The sequence below is a fragment of the Arachis ipaensis genome, chromosome B01, assembly GCF_000816755.2.
Source record: "Arachis ipaensis cultivar K30076 chromosome B01, Araip1.1, whole genome shotgun sequence".
Lineage (NCBI taxonomy): Eukaryota > Viridiplantae > Streptophyta > Magnoliopsida > Fabales > Fabaceae > Arachis > Arachis ipaensis.
In genome coordinates this window covers 46992140-47001082 of record NC_029785.2, presented here as the reverse complement: position 1 = coordinate 47001082, position 8943 = coordinate 46992140, and the positions used below count along the sequence as shown (strand labels likewise).

Genomic DNA, 8943 nt, shown 5'->3' with positions numbered 1-8943 from the left:
GACCTATTAAATTTTAATATAATATTAGAATTTATCGAATCGAAATTGATAACCAATTCTAATATCAATAATACAAAGTATGATGAGATCAGATCGTATATGCTTTTTTATCTTTGCTTTTATTTTAAACAATAATATCCCTTCAAGGATACAAATATTGTATTACATGTCCAGACTACGGAAAATCCCATCATCGATATAACTAGGAATTATATAAATGATTTTCGATGATGAGTATAAGCTGACTTCGGACTAATTAGGAAGTCATAGTCAACGTGTGGTGTCATTTTTTTTTTTCCTTTTCATTTTTAATCAATCATTGATAAGCGGTGCCGTGTGTTTATAATGTTCACTTAATCTCCTTAACTGATTGGTTGATGATTTGGATTAAACTCCAAATTATGTGTATAAATATTATTTGTATACTAATTTTAGTTATTCATTTCATCCATCATATATAATACAGTAAAAAATAAATATGTTGATGTAGAAATTATTTAAGAATATACGACATGTTGAAATAGAACTACAACCTACCTAATTTAATTTATTCTTCAATTTCTTCTTTTTCGCATTACGCTTTATTCTTCTGGATCTTCTCAGTATCATTGAGTCTCTTCTTATCGTCATATACTCTTCTTTTTTTAATGCGTTTTATTCTCCTCTTCTAAACGAAGGTGAATTTTTATTTTGGTGTATTTTAAATGCATTACCTTAATTTATTTTAGTGTTTTTTATTTTAGAATTTTGATTCTATTTTTATTGATCAGATTAAGAAAATTGTTGCTTATTGAAGTAAAATCTAAAATTTAAATTCAGAATTCAATAGAATTCACAAAATTAAATAGTAAAGTTTATGCTTTATTTTGTTCACATGTTATTATGATTCCTGATTTGATTTTAGGATATATGATTATTGTAGTACATGAATTATCATTTTTTACATAATCTGCTGATTTGTTGCAAAATCTATTAGTAATCAAACACCTTTTCAATTCGCTTTATCAATTTCAGCAACTATGATAACATAGTCAGTTTCTTTAGCAATTTTATTAGCTTCATTGAAGCCTTCAACTAATTCGTACGCTATGTCATGGCAACCAGAAGCATATAAAATTGATAAGAATCCCTTTTTAAACTCTTAAGTTCTTCATAGATGCTGTTTGAGAGCATTCTATTGTATATAATTTAACAACTTTGATGATGAGAATATGGATAAGGAATTTAACTTTGATCCCGAGAATCTGGATTGGAACGACTACTACTTGATGAATATTCATATTCCGGGTCTAATTAAGTACACTATGCGACCTAAGATGTAACCTTAATTAACAAGAACACATGTCAAAATATTGTTTGGTATTTTTGGTTTCGACTATGTCGTTTTAAATTACTAGCTACGCTCCTCATATATTTATTTGTGTGTTTGTAATGTAAAGAAAATACAAGAAAATAAGAAATGATGAATTGATTTTCATCAATGGCATTTCTTGTGTGCTGGTAGTGGATATTTTTAGTGCATCTAAAAATGATTTTGCTCTCTTTTGGAATATCTAGTCTCCTTCGTAGTCTTTAGTTTATGATAGCTCCCATTCACTTGTTCTGTAATGCAAGAGTGTTATAACCGTTAAATTGATCTCTTGCTTTGAGCCAACAACACTGACTGGAATCTAAGTAGAGTAAGAACTGTTGATGGACAATGAAGGTAATGAGAGAGAGAACAAAGAGCTTGACGAATGAACTGAATATGAAACTATGTTAATCACATTATACAATTTCTAAAAGAAAAACATAGATGATCTATTCCAAGAATAGCTCAACAGCTATAAATAAAAGAGATTTGTGTTGATACGAGACATATCGTACTGAAGTCTTGGTCTAATAAAGCATTTGAGAGCTCTTGGATTAATTTTTTAAATAGATTTAATTCGCATGATAATAATTGATTAGTAGGTATTTTCTGAGTTTGATTATTTAATATATGTTGTTTGATTATTTATCAATTACTAATCAATTAAGGCGAGTTCTTTCATACAGAAAGATTGCGTTCCGAATTTGCCGAAATGCTTCAGCACCCAATGGAATATGGACAAGTATTATCATGTCACATGATTCATGTGGGTCTAACAGAGGTAGAGAAATTTTAAATAGGACAGTTGAATGATTCATGTGGCACTAGCATTTAAAGATTAGGTTGGACATGTCTCAGGTATTTGTTGTTTCTGCAGAAATTTCACCTCTTCTTCAGCTCATAGTAATGAAGGAATAAAACAAATTATTCTAACAAATTCCAGCTTTGTAATGTTATTTGGTTCTTGTTGCACATGGTTTACGGTTAGTTTGTTATAGTTTATTAGTTGAAAGTTGAAACACATTCTTAATTTACTCGACATAACATGTTAGCCGTTGAATTTCTTGTATTTCCACTCTAATTGTTACTGATACTTAACAAGCTTTGAGTATTTTGAAGCATGCATATGGATATTAAGTATTTTGAAGCACACATATGGATATTGTTATATGCTTTATTTTGTTATAATAAAATCGCCAGCCTCTTCTATTCGATTTGATTTTCCAGCAACGGAACCGCTTATACAAGGTAGGGATATTATGGCTGTACACTCTGAGTCAGGTTCGCAGGAGAAGAAATCAGGCAATGGATTGAATGAGTTACTGATTTGTATTGCCGAGAACATGCAGAACAACATAAAGATTATCTAGTAGATAGATTTAATATACTATCTTGAATACATTTATACAGCCAGGAGTATTATATTTGGGATGGACTACTAAGTAGCAAGAATGGTTTTCCTCTTTTCTTTCTCTACCAGCTTATTTGGGATGGTGATTTTGGTATGGATTCCAATGTGTGGTTCTACTCGAGTGCTTGAAATGCATATATATAGCACGCACTCTTAGGAAAAGGAAAAAGAGTGAAAAAGATAGTGTGATATGCCTTATTTAGTTTTTGTTGTTGTTAAGGAAACTTGCTGACAAGGTTGCAGCTGCTGACTATTATGTGAATCTGAAAAATAACTTGCAACATTTTTAGTGACAAATAGGTACTTATGAATTTTCTATGCAAGTCTTAAAGAAGAAAGGTGTATTAATGACTAGTGAAACCATCTTGTGGTTATTATTGACGGATGGAACATTAATATGGCATTTGCAGTTTGTGGGACTACACAAACATTGTCATGAATTTCCTCTCTGGATCCAGTGAGGTAGGTAGATGGAAGTAAAAGTTTTGTCATTTTGCACAAAACAGAATACTGGGATTTATTTTAATTTTTGTCTCTCAGTCTCAATCTTTCCGTCTCTATCTCTCCACCAAACGCTACCTTTGGAAGCGTTTGGTGGAGAGACAGAGACGAAAAGACTGAAACTGAGAGACAGAGACTAAGAAACAGAGATTGAAATAAATTCCAGTATTCTGTTTGGTACAAAATGGGAGACAGAAATTAAAATAAGAATGAAACTCTAATTTAATTTGCACAAGGGTAAAATTGAAATTAATTAATTGAAATAAGGGTATTTTAAGTATAAAATGTTATTAACTTTTTAGTCTCCATCTCTAAAAATTTTAGTCCTCTGTGTCTTCACTTTTTGGAGATACTGAAATACTCAAATTTTGGAGACAGAGACAAAAATTTTAGTACCAGTCTCTGACCAACAAACATAATACTGGATCTCAGTCTCTCAGTCTCTGTCTCAGTACCTCAAAACGAACCTACTTATATGTCTTACAAATTTGTTTTTTCATTATTTATGCAGGACAACACAAAGATCATTACATTCTTAGTTACTTAATTATTAAATATTTATGACTAATTAATTGATATGTCATTGTTTCTTTAGAATATTATTAAATTTTATTCAATTTTTTATGGAAAATATTAGAACACCAATGTTTGAGTCAAGTACAACGAGGATATATACATGTTAACATTTTTTCTATAATTTCAAGTGTGAATTCTGTTTCTGATTTTTTGACATTTACTATTTGAAACTTTAATTATGTAATTTTTTTTTCAGCGTGATGCTATAATTAGATTATAATAAAAAAGACTCTAACTTATATTACAAAAATTCAATTATAATCAAATATGCTTAAGCTAAAGTAATAATTAAACTCACATTACGCCAACTTTAAAAAGTTTTCATGTACCCTACCTCTTGTAAACAAAATTAGAAGTTAATTATAATTAGAAGTTAATTATAAAAGGAGAAGAAAAGTTAAACACTAAACTCAATATAACATGTTTAAAGAAAACCATTGAACTATAACAATCTAAAATTTTTACAAAATTTAATGCTTCAAGCTATAATTTGAAGCACCAAGCACCAATTAATTTTTTCTCCCTCAATAAGTTGTTAATTTTCCTCAAATTTTTTTCCTTGCTGTACCATTATTTTCCCTAAGGATGCCATCTCGATATTTATATATATATGGAGTAAGTTGGGAGGCTCCTGATTTTTTTTTTTTTTGTTAGTATTTTCTAGTTGTCTTGGTATTGTTTTGGTGCAATTTTCTTCTGAATTTTTCAAATACTTAACTACAAACAAATTTAACAACCAAAATCCAATCAAATTTGTAACAACCTAATTTTTGGTGAAACGAAACTTTTCTAAAAGTTTGGTGAAGCAGGCACCTCTACTATACAGGCATTGCATTATCAAGTACCTCGCCGCATCATGAGTACCAAACTAGCAAAAAACTATATTTTTGAGCCACTTCGATTATGAATTTTGGAAAATTCGAGTATATGGTTAGACTCCGTTTAACAAACCGATTTTGAATACGCAAAAAAATAAATAATAATATTTTATTATATTAATATTTTATGATAATAAAATAATAACTGTATCCAATGTAATACCTTACCACATAGAACTTTTTGTTTAAGTCGTAAATCAAAGGTGTCGAGGAATTACGACACCTAAAAATAAAAATACGTACATATATTCGAAAGATAATTTAACTAGGAGCCTGTGAAAGAAGGATAAGAAAAAGAGAAATTGCGTCGCACTCGAAAATGTTAAGGATAGAAAGCATTGGCTACGGAAACAAAAGACACACACACACAGAGATAGAATTTCAAAAGAGATACATAACAAGTACAAGTCTTAACCTGCGAAGAGAAGGCCGGCTTGAAAGTATATTACAGAACTAGAAGTTAAACAAAACATAATCCTGTTTCTCCAAAGATCAACCTCTAAGAGGTATATACATATACATATACAAAAGTGGAGAAATAAACAACACTAAGACAAAATACAAAATATAAAGGAGTCTTCGCTGTCCAAGAAAATCTAACATGCTCAACAAGGTGCGTCACGTCCTGTATTTAAAAAACAGAAAATTTTCAAAACGGGTAAGAATTCGAAAGTTCCTAATAGAGTAACAGTTTCCAATAGAGACGATATAAAATTATACGAAACCACTAGGCAATCCTAAACTCCAATAAACAGATCCAAGCCTAGAGTCACACTAATCCAAAATAAGGTAATTAAGCTAAGTCCTCCACTATATCACTAATTCATAATCTCAGTCCTTTACAACATCTCTCATCCATTCTCTTTTTTTAACCCGGACATCATCTCTCTTCTGCGCATCCCAAGAGGCATATAATCGGGAGATTAGTGCTCTATCACCTTTTCTGGAGGTACACATCAAGGGCATAAATTGGGGGATGAGTGCCTAACCACCTTTCCCTAGTGAGGTAGTGCCATACAGATCGGGGAATTAGTACCCTACCACCTTACAGATAGAGAGAACCACGAACAAGTGGGATTAATCATCGTCCTTGTACTGGCATAACTCAGCTCAATTTGCAAGTGAGATTCACCACTGTCCGTGCCACATCTTTGCCAAGAGTACAGTAAACATCAGTTCAGAATGCAAGCGGGTTATACCACTGACCTTGCCAGAAAAGTGATTTAGATCACAATCGGTTATCATTACTCATGTCTTAAATCGATTTAGTATTCAATAGTTTCATTAACCACAGGCTTCCTTCAATTATCATAACTCAGGTTCTCCAATCCACAATCTCACTCAAACATATCACTTTAATCCATTCAATATACTCACACTCATTTTCAAGCCTAAAGCCTAGGTATCGGACCTTAATTGAGGGTTACGGGAGTTAAAAAGCTGGTTGGATAGGCTAAAACAGTTAAAATTAACATTTTCTGAAAAACACGGTAGTCATGCGTATGCATATCTCGTGCTTATGCACAATTTCAATTTTGTTTATGCACGTGCGTACGCGCAATTTCAATTCTATTTCACATTCATGCGTATGCATTACCCATGCATACGCGCAAGATTCGGTTTTGCCAAAAATTTTGGAACTCATAATTCAGTTTTTTACCCCTATTTTCAAATATCAATAACTTTTGCTACAATTATTTATTTTCCTCCATTGTTAAACCATTTTAAAGATCTCATCATTATCTTTGATTTAAGAAAAAATCCATCAAATTCCGAACTCTGAGCGCCAAGTTATGACCCATTGAAGTTGGTCAAAAACTCATTTTACCAATTTTCACAAAATAACCAATTTCACCAACTCTTCTATTGAATTCAATTCAAACACCATTTCTAACCCTTCTCAACACTCACTTCTTCAATTCCTAACTATTTCAACACCTAATCAACCAATAAACTCTTTGGTACACACATTCATACATCCACAATTTACAACTAAACTAAATCAATCATCATTACTTCAACAATTACCACATAGCCATACCACCACTATGTCTTACCTCAACTTACGAAATAGAGAATTTCTCACCCTATCATGGTCTTCAGCTCAATTTCCACAATAATCACCAATATATGAAATCATGCCACATCAATTAAATCATACATATACATACATATATCCATTCAACTAATCACACCAACAACCAATACCGTTCAATCCTATCCTAGGGACAATTAACCTAGGTTTTCATACAACTTTACATAATGCCTACCCGAAACGAAAACACGTACCTCTTAAATGGCGTTTCTAAACCCTTGAATTTTTCACACCAAATAGAATGGACCCAAGCTTGATCAATTGTCCTTCAAACCAAAGCTCCACAATCAACCCCAGCTTCCACCAATCAATGAGGCACCAACCCACAATAATCAACTCAACAATTAAGCTATTCACAACAAAATTTATAATTTCCTCAACTAGGATTCATAAAATTGGAAAAATCCAAAGAAAAAAAGGTTTCTTACCTTAACCTACTCAAATTTGGGATGAAACTTACTTGGAATCCATGTTAGAGTACCCCTAAAGAACCAAAATCACAAGATTTCAATACCATTTATCCAAAAAATGTGAAACAATGAAGAATTCAAAAATGGAGCAGGAATTTTGAATTTACTCACCACAATATTTAGATAGAATTAAATAGGATAAGGAGAGCTATGCGTGCCGCAAACGGCTCGTCAATCGGAGCTACGATTCGAAAGTTATAAGCAAAAGAGTGTGGTGGTGAATAGTGCTTATAGGGCTCTCTCTTCTCTCCTTCTCTTCTCTCTTTCAGCAGCTTTCCTTCAAATGAAAGGCATAAGAATGCTGAACTTGGCTAAGGTGTGAGGTTATATACTTAGGCTTGGGCCTGGTGAAGGCTTGTTGTGATTTTTGGCTCGTTTGACCCAACCTTGAGTCAAAACCTTTAAGATAAGTATTTTAATTTGTATCCTAAATATTTTTATCTCTTCCAATTATAAATTTAACTTTTTAACCTTCGTCACTCATAATTAATTTATTATTTAACTAGCTTTTACATCCAAAATCTACCGGCACTCTTCGATGAACTTAGCTATGCTATGCTTCATCATAGATCTTCTATATTCATGATTATCATGTTACTAGTATCATTTATACTAATATCATTTATACTAGTAGCTCATATAATTACCTCTAGATGTGTTATTACTTGTGTTCTAATATATCTAGCTTCAGTAATTATCCGTTTATTGATATTTTTGTAACTTTGGTAACTAAGCACCTTGATGACACACGGCCTCCTTGGAAAACATTTCCAGCAGCTTCTATCTTCTTCTCCAGCGGTGGTTTCTTGAGGAAAAAAAAGAGAGAAACTCCATGAATATGTAATCTTCAAGCTTGTTTCTTTTGCTTCCTAAAATCGTCACTAAAAATCTAAACTGATTAAAGTGTTCTTCTCTTCATCCTCTACACAATCATGCCAATTTTCCAAAGGTATGTTGAGGTTTAATGGCTGCTCTCCCTTCATGTATGGTTCGATCATGAAGAACCATGCTCTAACTTGTCATTTTTTACGTTTTCTCTTTAGATATCTTGTCTAGGTACCTTGTGAACCAAAAAATTTTCATTTTCAGTTCAATAGAGGTGAGAAAATATTTCCTAATATTCTGAAGTAGGTTTGGTTCTTGTATGCATCATGGTTTTAAAGTTGGTTTTGATTGAAAACTAGGTGAAAAAGTGAGCTAAAAACCCCCTAAGTGCTATAGATTTTGAGGGCTGCAATAAGAGATAAGGTTTGTCTAAATTATTAATGATTAATTTTGTTCTTATTAGTGAGCTAAAAACCCCCCTAAATGTTATTAATGATTTTGAGGGCTAATGTTTGGTGCTTGAAATTGCATGTTTGTATGTTTATTTTTGGTAAAAATTTGATGATTTACAAGCTTGACAATTCGGTTTTATGGAGAAGTATAAAAACCAAATTGCTGCAAGCTCAAATGGGCTATTTTAAGGCTTAAATCATGATGAATTTGATGTGGTTTTGTGGCTGAAAAGTTGTGATGAGTTTGGAAAACTCTATTAAATTAGTGATGAACAAACATTATTAGTGTGATTAATTACAAAATTATTAATTTAATATCAATTCATACTTGCTTAATTAATAATTTTGTTGGTGCAGATTTTGCTATTGGGCCAAAAAGAAGAA

General features: G+C 31.9%; 1 long non-coding RNA gene across 1 annotated transcript; it reads left to right on the top strand.

The window, feature by feature from the left end:
• On the top strand, positions 2168 to 3248 carry LOC110269929. The gene is made up of 3 exons (XR_002358774.1): positions 2168 to 2209; positions 2579 to 3062; positions 3173 to 3248. It is a non-coding gene; the product is annotated as an uncharacterized LOC110269929 (long non-coding RNA).